The 17,233-nt window shown below is 38.7% G+C and overlaps 1 long non-coding RNA gene across 1 annotated transcript; it reads left to right on the top strand.

Moving 5' to 3' along the window:
• Positions 1 to 9,691: 9,691 nt before the first annotated feature.
• LOC116420773 lies at positions 9,692 to 16,623 on the top strand. The gene is made up of 3 exons (XR_004231207.1): positions 9,692 to 9,797; positions 14,261 to 14,768; positions 15,983 to 16,623. It is a non-coding gene; the product is annotated as an uncharacterized LOC116420773 (long non-coding RNA).
• Positions 16,624 to 17,233: the final 610 nt, after the last annotated feature.

Here is a 17,233-nt window from a genome sequence, read left to right as displayed (position 1 = left end):
CTGATGCTGTGCTGAATGAAATGAGCAGAACCAGGAAATCATTATACATTTCAACAATGATACTGTATGAGGATGTATTCTGATGGAAGTGGATATCTTTGACAAAGAGAAGATCTAATTCAGTTCCAATTAATCAGTGATGGACAGAATAAGCTACTCCTAGAGAAGGGACACTGGGAAATGAGAATAAAGCATTTTTGTTTTTCTTTCCAGGTTATTTTTACCTTCTGAATCCAATTCTTCCTGTACAACATGTATAAGATTGCCTGCCATCCTGGGGATGGGGTGGAGGGAGGGAAGGGAAAAGTCAGGACAGAAGTGAGTGCAAGGGATAATGTAAAAAATTACCGATGCATATGTATGTCAATAAAAAGTTATAATAAAAAAATTTTAAAAAAAGAAATACCAAAAAAAAAAAAAAAAAAAAAAAAGAAGAAGAAGAAGAAGAAGAAAAGAAAAGAAAAGAGCCAAGTCCATCACAATTGATCATCACGTAATCTTGTTGCTGGGTACAATGTTCTCTTGGTTCTAGTCACTTTACTTAGCATCAGTTTATGTAAATTTCTCCAGGTATTTCTGAAATCATCTTGCTGATCACTTCTTATTGAATAATAATATTCCGTAACATTCATATACTATAACATATTCAGCCATTCCCCAAGTGATGGGCATTCACTCAATTTCCAGTTCCTTGCCACTACAAAAATTCCAGATAATGATAAATATTGGAGTGGGATGTGGGATTGCTGGATCAAAGGGTATGCACAGTTTTATAGCCCTTTGATTAATGTCCCAGATCCCCCTCCAATATTTATCATTATCTGTTCCTCACTTAGCCAATCTGAGAGCTGTAAGGTGGTGCCCCAGTTGTCTAAATTTGCATGTCTTTAATCAATAGTGTTTTAGAGCATTTTTTCATATGACTAGAAATGGTTTTAATTTCTTCATCTGAAAATTGTCTCTTCATATCCTTTGACCATTTATCAGTTGGGGAATAACTTGTATTATAAATTTGAGTCAATTCTCTATTTTAGAAATGAGGGTAAGATAAATTTCTATACCCAACTGTATGTTATTCCCTCTTTGAGCCAAATCCAGTGAGAGGAAAGTTCAAACAATGTTCAGCTCTCCTTTTTTCTCTCTACTGCCTTTTCATGTGATATAATTTGCCCCATTCTGTCTTCCCCCTTTTCTCTTCTCCTAGTATAATCCTTTTTTTCACCCCTTAATAAAGTATTTATTGTAACATCAAAGTCAACTTATACCCATACCCTCTAACTGCCTTAATAAAGATAGTTCTTAAAAGTTACAAATATCATCTTCCTATCTTGGGATGTAATCAGTTTAACCTTATTGAATACCGTGTGTTTTTTTCTTTCTTTCTTTTTTTACCTTTTTATGTTTTTCTTCAGTCTTGTATTTGAAGATCAAATTTTCTATTCAGTTCTTTTTATCAGGAAAGTTTGAAAGTCCCCTGGTTCTTTGTCCATTTTTCACCCTAAAAGATTATGCTCAATTTTGCTGGATAATTGATTCTTGGTTGTAATCAAAGCTCTTTTGCCTTTTTGGAATATTACATTCCACGTCCTTCAGTCCTTTAATGTAGAAACTGCTAAATCCTGTGTAATCCTGACTGTGGCTCCTTGATATTTGAATTGTTTCTTTCTGGCTGTTTACAATATTTTCTCCTTGACCTGCAACTTGACCATAATATTCTTTCGAGTTTTTACTTTGGGATCTCTTTCAGGAGGTGATCAGTGGATCTTTTCTTTTCTTTTTTTTTTATTTTCTTTTTGTTGAGGCAATTGGGGTTAAGTCACTTGCCCAGGGTCACACAACAAGGAAGTATCAAGTGTCTGAGACCAGAATTGAACTCAGGTCCTCCTGACCTCAAGGCTGGTGCTCTATCCACTGTGCCACCTAGCTGCCCCATCAGTGGATATTTTCAATGACTATTTTACCATTTGGTTCTAGGATATCAGGATAGTTTTCCTGGATAGTTTCTTGAAAAATGTGTCCCAGGCTTTTTTTTCCTTTTGATCATGGTTTTCAGTTCATAATTCTTAAATTATATCTCTTAGATCCATTTTCCAGGTCAGTTGTTTTTTCCAAAGAGGCATTTTTATTTTATTCCAGTTTTTCATTCTTTTAAGTTTGTATGACTGATTTTTGATGTCTCATAAAGTCATTAGTTTTTAACTTTCCTAATTTTAATTTTTTAAAAAATTATTTTCCTCAATTAGCTTTTTTACCTCCTTTTCCATTTCTCCAATTCTACTTTTAAAGGAGTGGTTTTCTTCAATATATTTTTCCTTCAGTTGATCAATTCTATTTTTTAAGGAATTATTTTTTCAGTTATTTTTTGTTCTTTTCCAAGTTGTTGATTCTTTTTTCATGATTCTCTTGCATAACTCTCATTTCTTTTCCCAATTTTTCTTCTACTTCTCTTACATGATTTTAAAAATCCTTTTGGAGCTCTTTCAAGAGAACTTTTTGAGTTTGAGAACAATTCATATTCTCCTTTGAGATTTTACATATAAGTATTTTGACAGTATTCCACGTTCCATAAACTCTTCTGAGTTTATGTTTGCATCTTCTCTATTGCTATAAATACCTTTCTATGGTCAAGGCTCTTTTTTGTTTTTTTGCTCATTTTTAGCATGGGGCACTATCCCATGTTTCTTGCACTGGGGCCCGAGGTCTGGTCACTGGCCTTCTGCACTGGGGCCCCTGAGGCTGGCAGCTTGACCACTGTGCTAGGTGGGCCTAGTTATGCCTTATGTTTCCTGGCCAGTGTTGGTAGTTTGCCTTCTGTGGTAGGGCTGGAGGCCTCACAAATGGCCTATAGTGCCACAGGCCCGCTGAACCTGGATCATTGGGCCTTGGGTGCTGTTCTGTGCAGTGACTAAGAGCATTACTCTGACTTGCTCAGATACTGCCTGTACTGAGCTGTGTATCCTTTTACCCAAGTGAAACAGACTTTTTCTGAAGGCCTTCTAAGTTATCTTGGTCTGGAAAATTGTTTCACTCTTTTTTGTGGATCCTGTCACTCCAGAATTCTTTTAAAAGGTTTTAAAGGGTTGATTTAACATTGTTCCCAAAGGAAACTGGGGATAACTCATGCAACTTCCTAGCTTCTCTCTTCTATCTGGGTTCTACCCCCAGGACTATTGTTTTTGTACTTTTTCACCTTCATCACCGAGTACCAGTACTCTATCTCCTGCTGCAATTCATCCCAGTGCTGGACAAGTCGAATTAGGAAGTTTTTCATTACATCATATTTACTCTTTTGCAGGTTCTATCCATTACTACCAGTTCTACCTTCTTTCATATTCCTATTCTCTGGGATGGACATCTTCATTTTCTCATTTGGCTTGGTCTTATGGTTTTTCTCCATCCTGATTAATCATATCTGGACATTCCCTGGTTTATCAGTGTCCTCTCTCTCTCTCTCTCTCTCTCTCTCTCTCTCTCTCTCTCTCTCTTTCTCTTTCTCTTTCTCTTTCTCTCTCTTTCTCTCTTTCCTTTCTGACTGAGGCAATTGGGGTTAAGTGACTTGCCCAGGGTCACATAGCTAGGAAGTGTTAAGTATCTGAGGTCAGATTTGAACTCAGGTCCTCTTGCCTTCAGATGCTCTCTCCACTGCACTGCCTCGCTGCCCTGTTAGTGTCCTTTCTAAGTTGTGATTGAACACACTTTTGGGGCAGTTAAAGTGTCAGACCTAGAGTCTGGAAGCCCTGAATTCAAAACTGGCCTCGCTTAACTGACTGTATAATTCTGGGCAGGTCACTTAACCTTGTTTTGCCTCAGTTTCTTCATCTGTAAAATGGGGATTAAAAATAACACCTACCTACCAGGATTGTTGTGAGGATTAAATAACATAATATTTGTAAATTGCTTAGCACAGTATCTGGCACATAGTAGATGCAACATAAATGTTAGTGATTATTATTATTGCTCTACAAGTGGTCTGACCAGGGCAGAATACAATGTGGCCATTGTCAGTCTAGTCCTGGACACCATATCTTTCTGAGTTTCTCTGATTCCTAAGATTGCATTTACTCTCCTGCCCGCCCTTATCACATTTTTTAGTCCTACTCAACTTGCATCCTGTGAAAATCCTGATTATAAGTCAGAGAGTCTGAGCTTCTTTCCTGGCTCTGTCACAAATAACTTGTTAGCTTGGCAAATAAGGTAATCTCTCTGGCTTTTGGTCGTATGTCTCCTTGCGATGATCTCAAAACATAAGACACGTCGACATTTGAAGTACAGAACAAAAGCCCATAGTTCTTTTGCTTGGCTGAACTTGTCCTTCCTGAAAGAGCTTAAAAAAAGAGTTCTCTTTCAATTCCATTAAACTGGCTAGGTTCAGAACTATAGGACTTTGGAGATCATCTTGGCCAATTCTCGAATTTTATAGATTAAGAAACTGAGTCCACAGGCCATCCTCAGCAACGAGATCAACCAAATCATTTCCAATGGAGCAGTAATGAACTGAACCAGCTACGCCCAGAGAAAGAACTCTGGGAGATGACTAAAAACCATTACATTGAATTCCCAATCCCTATATTTATGCACACCTGCATTTTTGATTTCCTTCACAGGCTAATTGTACAATATTTCAGAGTCTGATTCTTTTTGTACAGCAAAATAACGTTTTGGTCATGTATACTTATTGTGTATCTAATTTATATTTTAATATATTTAACATCTACTGGTCATCCTGCCATCTAGGGGAGGGGGGGGGGTAAGAGGTAAAAAATTGGAACAAGAGGTTTGGCAATTGTTAATGCTGTAAAGTTACCCATGCATATATCCTGTAAATAAAAGGCTATTTAAAAAAAAAAAAGAAAAAAAAAAAAAAAAGAAACTGAGTCCAATAGAAGTTAGCCCTGTGTCAAGAACAGTAAGTAAAACCAAGGGTGGAACCTGTCTTCTGACAATCCAGAATTTTTCCCGGTATCCATGTTCTCTGTCCTACTGCTGACTATGTGGAGAAGGGGGAGAGAGAAGCATGATCAATAGACATTGAAACTAGGCTATATTTGTTGTCACCTAAGCAACTTCAGCAGGGTAATTAATGAATAACTGCCTGAGAGACAGCAGACCAGGCAGCTATTTGGGAGCCAAATTCTTAACTATTAGACTTCCTGGATGATAATCCCAGGGTAAACTCTTAAAATATGTAATTCTAAATTAGAAGGCTGCTCTTTATTTGTTTTTATGAACCTGATTTGTTTTGTCAGGTCTAACTTTTTATGACTCCATTTGGAGTTTTCTTGGCGAAGATACTGGAGTGGTTTGCCATTTCCTTCTCAAGATCATTCTATAGATTAAAAAAAAAATGAGGAGAACAGGCTTAAATGACTTGTCCAAAGTCACATAGCTAACTGTTTGAGGCCAAATTTGAATTCAGGAAGATAAGTCTTCTAACTTCTTGACTCTATCCACTGAGTCATCTAGCTGCCCCCATGAATCTGGTACACAATTTTAAAAAAATGATTCTTATTTTAATATCACATCCTTCCTTACCTGATATTGTACCAGAGTTCCTTTTAAAAAAATTTTTTAAGCTATGAAGCCTTTATTTTTTTTCCTACTTACTTCCCCTAATCACTGAAAGAAAGAAAGTAAGTAAGGGAGGAAGGAAGGGAGAGAGGGAGGGAAAGAGAAGGGGAGAAAGAAAAGAAGAAAGGAAGGAGTAAAGAAAGGAAGGAAGAAAAGAAAGAAGAGAAGGAAGGAAAGAGAATGAGAAAGGAAGGAAACATTATCAAGGAAAACACATTCCCCACATAGGCCACATCAAAAAATGTGTTTAGCTTATCATTTATATCATGAAGTAAGCATTCTTTGGTCCTCCATTATCATGATCAGTGATATTATTAATCAGAGTTCTAAAGTCTTTGAGAATTGTTTATTTTTACAATATTGATATTAAAGTATAAACTAATCTCCTTATTCTGTTTATTTCATTCTGCATCACTTCTAAAAGTCTCCTGAGATCTCTCTGAAACTATTCATTTCTTACACTTCAAAAGTATGGTATTTTATTTGTATTTAACTGTTCGCCAACTAATAAGCAATCCCCTAATTTTTATCATTATAAAATAGTTGCTATATTTTTGTACAAATAGGACCTTTTCTTCCTTTTTTGTATCTCTTTATGATAAAACCTTAATAGTGGTATGGTTAGGTAAAGGGGCATGTTCTATTTAGTAACTGTTGGGGCATAATTCCAAATCACTTTCCAATTCCAGATCCTATTAACAATGTATTAAAGTATCTATTTTTCCATAGTCCTTCTTCAAGCATATCTCATTTTCCTTTCTTGCTAATTTGACCAATTTAATGAGTAGAGGTAAAACCTCAAAGTTCCTTTTAAATCTCATATCTCTAATTATTAGTGGTCTGGAACAATTTTTAAAAACTTTTTATTTTCAAAACACATGTATGGATAATTTTTTAACATTGACCCGTGCAAAACCTTGTGTTCCAAATTCCACCCTTCTTCCCCCAACCTCCTCCCCTAGATGCAAGTAATCCAATGTATGCTAAATATGTGCAATTCTTCTATACATATTTATACAATTATCTTGCTGCACAAGAAAAATCAGATCAAAAAAGGAAAAAATTATAAAGAAAACAAAATGCAAACAAATAACAACAAAAAAGTGAAAATACTATGTTGTAATCCATACTCAGTTCTCAGTCTTCTCTCTAGTTGTAGATGGCTTTCTCCATCATAAGATAATTGGAACTGGCCTGAATCATTTCTGTTGAAAAAAGCCATGTCTGGAACATTTTTAATATGGCTACAAAGAGCTAAAATTTTTTCTCAAGAACTACCTTTTCATATCCTTCAATCACTTACTAACTTGGTAACTGCTCTTATTCTTATAGATTTGAATTAGTTCCTTACATATAGCTCTTTGAAATGAGGCTTTTGTCAGAGTAACTTGCTGCAAAAATTTTTCCCAGTTAATTGTTTTCCTTCTTTTACTACATTAGACTTGTTTATGCAAAAATTTCAAATTTAATATCATTAAAATGGTTCATTTTGTCTTTTAAATAAATCCACATAAATCCTATGGCACTGAATAAGTAAATTAATTTAGGTAGTATTGTCATTTTTATTATATTAGCTTGGCCTACCCATGAGCAATTAATATTTTCCAATTATCTGTATTTATTTCTGTAAATAATGTTTTGTAGTCATATTCACATGATTTTTATGTATTTATTGGTAATCTACCGATTACCAAGTATTTTATATATGTTGCAATTTCTCTCACTGCTAAATTTTATAAGTACTAGATAGAAATTCTGATGATTCATGTGGATTTATTTTATTTAGTGTAATTTTGATGAAGTTAAATTTTCAGTTAATTATTTTTTATTTTTTTATAACAAAGGTTAAAGATAAAAAAAGAAAAAAGTCTAGCAAAACCAACCATCACACTGTCCTATTCAGTTTATTCACTATACTATATCTCTAAATCCCCCACCTCTGCAATAAGAGGAGAAAAGTATATTTTCTCAACTCCTCCTCTGGCGCCAAGTTTGTTCACTATTTCATTTTGTTGTTCTTTCCAATTATATTGTAGTCACTGTTATATTATTTTCCATATTCTGTTTATTTATATCCATAATTTTTCATCTATTATCCTATGTTGTCCTGAATTCTTTATTAGTCTTCATTCCTTATTGGCTTAATAAAATTCCATCACATCCATGTGCCATGATTTGTTTAGTCATTCCCTAATTGATGGGCAACTACTTTGTTTTCTCTTCTTTGTTATCCTACAAGCAGAATGCAGCTACTTAAATCATTGATTTAAAACTTCTGGTTGAAGATTAGAGGGAAGTAAAAAACTGAGGGAAAAAAATTTATTTCCAGGGTTTCTGATAAAGGCCTCATTTCTAAAATATAGAGAGAATTAACTGACTCAAATTTATAAGAATACAAGCCATTCTTCAATTGATAAATAGTCAAAGGATTGGAACAGACAATTTTCAGACAAAGAAATTAAAGCCATTTCTAGTCATATGAAAAAATGCTCTAAACGACTACTGATTAGAGAAATGCAAATTTAGGCAAATGAAGAACCACTTCACACCTCTCAGATTGGCTAAAATGACAGGAAAAGATAGTGATAAATATTGGAGGGAATACGGGAAAACTGGGACATTAATACATTGTTGGTGGAATTGTGAACTGATTCAACCATTTTGGAGAACAACTTGGAAGTATGCCCAAAGGGCTATAAACTGTGCATATACTCTGATCCAGTAGTGTCTCTACTTGGTCTGTATCCCAAAAAGATCATAAAGGAGAGAAAGGGACTCATACATGCAAAAATGTTTGTGGCAGCCCTTTGTAGTGGCCAGAAACTGGAAACTGAGTGGATGCCCATCAATTGGAGAATGGTGGAATAAATTATGTATATGAATGTTATAGAATATTATTGTTCTATAAGAAACAACCAATAGGATGATTTCAGAGAGACCTGGAGAGACTTCCATGAACTGATGCTGAGTGAAGTGAACAGAACCAGGAGATCATTGATCACAACATGTATTCTTACCTTTCTTGTTTTCTTTTGCTTGCTTGTTTTTTTCTTTCTCCTTTTTGATCTGATTTTTCTTGTGCAGCATGATAAATATGAAATTATGTTTAGAAGAAACGTACATAGAAATTCCATAAGACTCCTACCAAGTGGATTTTTAGTTGAGAAGGGGCTTAGAGATCATCAATCTCCTAATTTCATGAAGGGAAAAATTGATTTTGATTGATTACTTAAGAGTCACCCTAGATTCTCTGACTCCCTCCCCCCCCCCTCCAGCAATTGTTCCCTCTGCTGCACTAGGTTTCCCATATGAATCTTTTGTTATTGTTGTTTTGTATTGTCTTTTTGGTTTTTAAGTGAGATGAAATGTACTGGCAACTGTGTTTATGCTGGCATTGTATCTCCTTTTTTTTTTTTTTGGATAGAGAGTTTGCAAATATATTTATGAGAAAATCTGACCCATACTGTCCCTGGAGACAGATTCTTGCAGAACTTTTTTGTTTTTGTTTGTTTGTTTATGTTGCTTGGACCTAACTTTAATATTAAGTCACATTTGTCTATATCCCCGTTTCTAATCTGCATCTTTAAATCCTTGTTTGAGATACAACCTTGGATACCAACATATTGGGTTGGATTCCGCAAACTGAACTTCTTTCTATTTCTCCTTTGATACTTCCAATTTATGTGAGTCAGTTGGAACAAATCACTGCATTTCCCCAAAATTGTTTCCTTATCTGTGAAATGAATGTGGGATTTCAGAATATCAGAGACGGCCAGAGATTAAGTAAGATAGCCTGCTGAAATTAAGTCCCTTGGGAGAGAGATGACAAGTACAATGGAAAGAGCACTACATATAAAGGTCCTGGGTTCAAATCCATCCCTGGTGCTTATCCCCTTCTTGTGTGACCTTAGACAAGTCAATCAGGCCTTAGTTCCTTTGACTGTAAAATGAAACTAGATGATTTTGTACTAGATGATGGCCGGGATCCCATCCAGTTCTGAAGCTATGGTCCTATGGTTACTCTGGGTCTCAGATTTCTTACCTGTAAAATGGGAATAGAATCATAAAATATGAGTCCTTCAAGGGGCATAAAATATCATTTCATCTCTTATTTTACAGATGAAAAAGTCAGCTCAGAGAAGGAGAGAGGCTAGCCTAAAGACACATAGCCTAGTAAGAGGCAGAGCTGAGATTCAAATCAAGGTCTTCAGAATTCTTCCCTCCTAGAGGTAAGATGAGGAAAACACTTTGTAAATGTTAAAGCTAAGACAGAAATAGGAGCTGTTATTTTTTCCAGCATGAATAACACTTGTGGGAGGAGTTCCTTGTTTGTCAGGCAGACAGCGACCAGCCAAACCAGTGTTTTCTAGGAGAATTACCAGCCACCTATTATCTGACCCCATTGTCATTGTCGGATGGATGCTATTTCCCATCTGGAAGCTGTACATTCGGATACAACTTCAACATCAAGTTGAGTATCCATTTCCTCTTCTATAAAATGATACCCATCAAAGCACAAGGCTATGGGGTTGTGCAGAGGTATTCAATCAATCTTTGAGGGCCAAGGAGGTTAAAGGAAGCAAGTCCAGGGAATCCTGGTCAGGAGATTTCCCACATTACCCTGATTTGTACTTCTCGATCAGGCAATCTTATGTGACCCTGTAGCTATTGTGGGGAACAGAACTTGGTCCTGATCCGGGATTTCATCTAAGATGAGAACCCACGCTGAGGAAATTCTTTGTCAAGGCAGGCTGGCACCTTGTTCTTCAATTTATTGTCTTAGGCTGTATCTGGGGCAGCTAAGAGGCTGGGGGACTTACCTAGGCTGTGTCACAGTGGACACTTGGACCCTGGTCTTCCTGGCTTTGAAGTCAGCCCTTTATTCACTCCACTGTGCTTTCTCTCTGGGAAGATTAACCAGAAATGAGAGAATCTTAGGTCCTAAAGGGAGCCCAGCCAACACATGGCTGAATCAGAATCCTTTCCTCAATAGACCCAAGAAGTGTGGTCCAGGTTCTCCTTGAAGGCCATCAGTGAAGAAGCCCATTCCCCTAATGATAGAAAGCTCTAACTGATAGGAAGTTTTCCCTTGCACCCAGACCTAAATCTGGCTCTCTGCTTCTAGTCTTGGCTCTGGCACTTACTAGCTGTGTGATGTTGGCTAAATCACCATGTCTCCCAGGAGCATCAGTTTCTGTATCTGCAAAGTGGGGATGAAAATATTTACACTGAACTACTGCACAGGATTTTTGTCTATAAATGCTAAATGTGCAATCAAACTGTTCTTATGATGAGCTGTTACTCATGGCTCCCTGGTTGTGTGCCTCCATTCTGGTAGATGCTCTGAAGGACTAGTGCTGCTTAATTGGTCTGTTAGATTCGATTTCTGGAGAGCCAAAGATAATAGGACTAACCCATTCAATACACATATAACTCTTGTATGTAAAAAGGCTTTACTAAAACATTAAATAAATCAATCAAATTTTCCTCTTATCTATGAATCATAGAAACTCCAATAAGAGCGATACCAAAACAAACAAATAAATAAAACACAGAATATTTGTGATCTGCTTTTGTTTTTCTAACTAATGGTTTCTTTATCTTCCTCTCATAAGCTGTCACCATTTATGGCCTCATTTGTTTCAGCCAGTAACCCGTATTTAGGGAGATCATCAGAAAAAATCATCTCCTTATAATCTTTTTGTCACTTTTACTTAGCTGAGTAAATGTTGAATCTCCTAGTGAACAGTAAATTTCTTGAGGTAGACAAATGTCTAATTTTTGTGTCCCCACCTCCTGGAACATAATGAATGCTTTATAAAAGTTGGCAAAATGAGCTGTCTGGTATTCTGCACAGAAGTTTTCTCTACAGGTATAGGTTTCCTCAGATCAGTGATTTCCAGAATGTACAAGGGAGTGTACAAGACATTGAAGTATAGGAAGACATTTTAGAACGTGTATTTCTATCTTTATTTTTAAAAAGGAAAGGAATTTAAGCTTTACTAATTTTTTGGTATCTTGACTAGACCATAAGTCAGATTGTTTTGTGTGATGAAGGTAAAATATCTTGAAGAAGGAGTTGGAATTTCATACCATGGCATATTTGACTGTGGCACCATCAATCAAGCAAACAAGCAAGCCAGTATTTATTCAACTCTTTCTATGTTCCAGACATTGCTCTAAGCACTGGAGAATACAGAAAAAGGGGAAAATATTGTCCTTCTCTCAACATGAGGGTGGCAACATGCACATGACTGTGTTAACAACCAAAAAGCATCAATAACTATCATTTATATAGAGCTTAAAGTTCATTTATAGTGCTTTGCACAGAGCCTTACAAATATCTCATTTGTTCCTCACAACTCTTGGAAGTCGGTATTACTGTCATGCTTACTTTACAGATGAGGAAAGTTAATTAGAGGTTAAGTCACTTATCTGGAATCACAAACCTAATAAGTGTGAATTCAGGTCTTCCTGACTTGGTCCAGTAATCTGTCCACTGAGGAGAGGGGCCCACAGATGAGAAGAAAGTACCTTTTAAATGCATGACCAGTTTTGGCTCAGCCAATAGTCACAGAGGCTCAAAATGTAGCCAAATATTCCACATGTGTTCATAAGGGCTAGGCTTGGTCAGAGATCCATTATATGTACAATTTAGAAATAGAATAAATATATGTAGATTGAGGGGATACACAGTTTTTTAAATTTAATGGAGCTTGTGATTAAAACAATCTGGAGACTCCTGTTCTAGATCCCAGCTTCTTAAGCTGTGGTTCATGACCTCATATAGGGTTTCATAATTGAATGTGTAGGTTGAGAGATTATGATTTATATAGGTAAATATTTGATTTGTAGGTATCTATTTTATATATCTATATATGTTTCTTGGATGAAAAGGAATTAAGAGTGGGAAAAGTTTAAGCAGCTCTGTTCTTTCTTTCTTTCTTTCTTTCTTTTTTTTTTAGCATCCAATCATTTTTTTTTTCATTTTTAATAGCTTTTTATTTACAAGTTATATGCATGGGTAATTTTACAGCATTGACAATTGCCAAACCCTTTGTTCCAATTTTTCTCCTTCTTCCCCCCACTCCCTCCCCTAGATGGCATGATGATGAATACATGTTAAATATGTTCAAGTATAAATTAAACACAAAATAAGTATACATGTCCAAACTGTTGTTTTGCTGTACAAAAAGAATTGGACTCTGAAATAGTATACAATTAGCCTGTGAAGGAAATCCAAAATGCAGGCAAGCAAAAATACAGGGATTGGGAATTCTATGTAGTGGTTCTTAGTCATCTCCCAGAGTTCTTTTCCTGGGTGTAGCTGGTTCAGTTCATTACTGCTCCATTGGAACTGATTTGGTTCATCTCATTGTTGAAGAGGGCCACATTCGTCAGAACTGATCATCATATACTATTGTTGTTGAAGTATATAATGACCTGGTCCTTAAGCAGCTCTGTTCTAAAGGACTTACCCAGTCCCTCTGAAAGTCAATGATGATGTCTTGGGCTGGGAAAGAATGATTTCCTTCGCATTATGGCCTGCTTTCTTAAAGAAATGAGCATGCTCCAAATGTGTTGGATTTTACACAATTGAAAACAGTGTAATATAAAGTATTGTTAGGCTTGTTATTATTTTGGTTTCTTTACATCTTCCAAATGAGTTTCATTTTCTGGAGTTCCAACAGATCTCATACAGAGTCCACTTGGTCCATTTGTTTGCAGCTCGGTGCCCAGGAGGCCAAGGACCGAGGGAGCAATGTCTGCATCCTGTTTAACTAGACACTGACCCCGCTTTGCCTTGGCCGGTGACTGACCTAGTGTCCCTGCACAGATGCCCGCCCAGAATCATGGAGTAAAAGAGCTAGGATGGTTCCCAAGGGGTGGGAAAGCAGTTGGAACTATGACATCCTGAGCCAAAGAAATTCCGATCTCCTTGGAAGACTGCTTCTGAAGCTCCAGGACCATTTATGAGCGCCTGTCATGAAATCAGATTGACAGACTGGGGTATATAAAAGGAGGGTGGCCAGGATTAATGGGAGGAACTGGAAATGTTTATTGTCTCTGAAAGGCTAACCCAGGGAAGGCTAACCTCGGTCCCTTGGGTCCAGATGGCAGAACTAAGGGCAGTGAAAAAGAGATGCAGAGAAGCAGGCTTTATTTTAGAACTTTCAAACAATTAGGTCCAGTCTCAAATGGAATGGACTGGAGGGAGGATATTTCCCGTCTTTGGAGGTCTTCATCTTCTTGATTTTAGAATTATGATGCCTAATAGGACTGGGTTGGAAACAAAAGACGGCCTTGGATGTACCTTCAAACTCCAAAATGATGTGATTCTATAATTTCGAGATTATAACCCTACTAACGGCCAGTCAATATATATAATGAAGCAGGTGATGCGGGGATCTGAGTGCAGTTTACTCAGAATAGTAACCTATTTACATCGCTCTTTAAAGTTCCTGAATTGTGAATAGGGGAATTATTCAGAGCCTTTCTAGCAAGGTTTGTGTTTTGCTTCCTCCAAATCACGACACACTAAAGTAGGATTTTGTAGAGTGTGTACAGCTACAATTACTGACCTCCCTGGCTTCCTTTGAGTCCCAACTAAAATCTCACTTTCTACAAGAAGTCTTCCCCAAGCCCTTTTAATTCCAGGCTTAATTTTCTAATTATTTCCTCTTTCCTGTAGCTCCAAGAAGTTGTAGCATACACAGTGGCCATACTTCTCCAGTGGATGGGCTAAACCAGCCTGAGGGTAACCTGTCAGTGAGTTGAGGGATCCTCCTCAAACGTGTGAAGACTTTCCCTTGGCAGAATGGGCTGATGAGAGCAATTTGTTCCAGTGACTACAAAGTTGGTTGAAGCAGGAGCTGAGGAGAGCTTAGAACTTGGTCAGGCACTGGACACACCAAGATCATCTACTGCAATCCAATGCAGTCCACTGCATCCTCAGAACACTTCATTGTTCCTAGCTGTGTGAACCTGGGCAAGTTACTTAACCCTAATTGCCTCAGTGAAAATAAGTAAATAAATGCTTGTTTCATTTCTTCTCCACCTGAACCTTCCTTCAACATTGCACCACCCCTTGACTTCTTTTCCTCTGTTGGTGAGTTCTTCCCAGGATGAGGCTTGGATCTGATCTCAGAACTTCCTGACTCCAGGTACATCTGTATCTCCAGCACAAGGTAAGGTACAAGGTAAGCACAAGATATCCTGGGCCAAGGTAAGCCCTTCATAAATGCCCCTTGCCTTGCCTTGCCTGGCTTCCTCCAATATTCAGTGAAGGTGCCCCCCACCTTTGTGGGGGCATTTGTGACCCCCTGAAGCTGTCAGGGTGCCATCATCCTGAAAGCCCTCAGTTCACAGTTAAGGATCTGGTCTGCATTTCTCCATGGGCCTCTCATAACCCCAGAAGAACCGATCCCCTGAGACAGGAGGCCTTTGTGAACTCAGACCTAGCCCTGGCCCTAGATCAATGTTTGTTGGCTTGAAAGAATGCTGGGAAAGTAAAGAAAGCAGGGCAAAGAACAGAGTAACAGGTGAGACAACAACCCCCCCAGCCCGACCCCACCCCGGGCAAACATGGAGAAAGTGGGGCTAACTAACAGCTGACAAACTGACTTTTCTTCCCATCCCCCACCCCACCCCACACTTTGTGTTTGCCTGGAAGCATCTTTTGTGTCAAAATAAAATAGAGCAATATGGGAGTCGTGGCAGCTGCTGGTAATCCTGGGTAACTGGGTCATCACAGTTTTGGGCTGCATTGGGCTAAGCTGATCAGATGCTAAGGTCTGCATTATAGTGATAGAGGAAGGGAGGGAGGAAAGGAGAAAGGAAGGAAGCAAGGAAGGAAAGGAAGGAAGAAAGGAAGGGAGAGAGGGAGGGAGGAAGAAAGGAAGGAAGGAAGGAAGGAAGAGAGGAAGGGAGGAAGGAAGGAAAAAAGGAAGGGAGGGAGGAAGGGAGGAAGGAAGGAAGGAAGGAGGAAGGAAGAAAGGAAAAGGGAGTAAGGAATGAAGGGAAGGAGGGAGAAAGGAAGGAAAGAAGGAAGGGAAGGAGGGAGGGAGGGAAGGAAGGAAGAAAGGAACGAAAGAAAGGAGGAAGGAAGGCAGGAAGGAAGTAATGAGCACCAGATGTGGAATCAAAGAACTTGGGTTTAAATCTGGCTCAGTTCATTAAAACCTACACATCCTTGCACATCACTTGTCTTGCCTCTCTACTGCCATTTGCCTGGCTCATTGTAAAAGGATTCTCCTTCAGAGTGGGCTGGACAGCTGGGTGCCTAGTGTTCGAGTGCTGGGCCTGGCGTCAGGAAGAATCTGACCTCCGACTCCTTCTGGCCGAGTGACACCGGGCACAGCACTTCACCCTGTTTGCCTCAGTTGCCTCTACTTGTCTATTTTTCTTCCTGCAGAAGGAAAGGGCAGACGCTCCAGGGCCATTGCCAGGAAAGCCTCAGATGGGCTGGTGGAGAGTGGGGCCCAGCAGAACAACCGAGGGCTGGACAAGGCACCCCTTGCAGTGTCGGTGCAGGGCCAGCTGGAGTCTGTGAGTGAGTCTTCCAGCAGGGAGCCTGAAGGTGGCTGGCCCCACACCCTCTTCCTGAGGACCTCCAGGGAGGAAACGTGTCACGTCTGGGAAATACGTTGACAATCCTTGTGTGACTTTGGGCAAGTCACAAGCACAGTGCTCAGCACACAACAGACACTCAAGAAATGTTTTTTGAATCAGTGGTCTGAAAAATGAAAGGATTTGGGCTCAGTGACCTTTGAGGTCTACGATCCCATGATCCTGTGACATTCTGGAGGGGAAATCTGCCCTTCTTCAACTTTTTCCCGCTGATCTAGTTCTCTCCTTCAACCCTGAGTTGAATAGTTGAATGAAAACAAAACAAAACATTAATTAAGCTCTTCCTGTGTACCAGAACTAATCCTTCCACAAGACAAGATTCAAAAACTTGACACAGTCATCCAGATTCTGGTATCATCGTGGTGGAAGGAATCTAAAGAAGTCGCACGAGTCAAAGGCTTCATTTTACAGATGAGGACTTTGAGACAAAAAATAGTGACTCACCGGAATTCACAAGGAAGTCCGGGCTGAGGTGGAACCAGAACCCAAGTCTTTTGGCTTTTATCCATATGCCTTTCCAGTTCAGGGACCTTTAGGAATTCCGCGTGCCTTGTTCCTTCATTCCCACTGGTGCGCCTGACTCTGGACTTTGCCACCCCAGGAGAGCTGCCTTCTCCAGGATGTTCTCCTGGAACATCCCTCTGCCATACCAGCCCCTTTCTCCCATGGGCAAGTTCCATTTGTTTTGCCTGTATTTGGGAGGTGGGCTCTGGGCACCTGTGTTTCATTCCCTCCTGGCTGTGCTTTAGACTTCACCTTCATGCCCCTATGAGGACCTTCTCTCCCCTCCCCACTGCATCCAATCCCTCTTTCCAATTCCCTTTTATGTATTGTCTTTCACCATTAGAATGGAAGCTTCTTGAAGGTAAGAACTATCTTTTCTTTTTGCTTTTATTTATATCTTCAGCCAACAGCTCCTGACACATAGCAAGAACTTAATGAATTCTTGCTGCCTTGAAATGAGAGGCTTAGCTTGGGTTAAATCTAATAAAATAAAGCATAATTGAGATAAATGACTTTTTATAGAGTTAAGTTT

This window comes from Sarcophilus harrisii, chromosome 1, assembly GCF_902635505.1.
Source record: "Sarcophilus harrisii chromosome 1, mSarHar1.11, whole genome shotgun sequence".
Classification (NCBI taxonomy): Eukaryota; Metazoa; Chordata; class Mammalia; order Dasyuromorphia; family Dasyuridae; genus Sarcophilus; species Sarcophilus harrisii.
The sequence above is the reverse complement of the archived record's forward strand: the minus strand, read 5'-3'. Positions and strand labels throughout refer to the sequence as shown.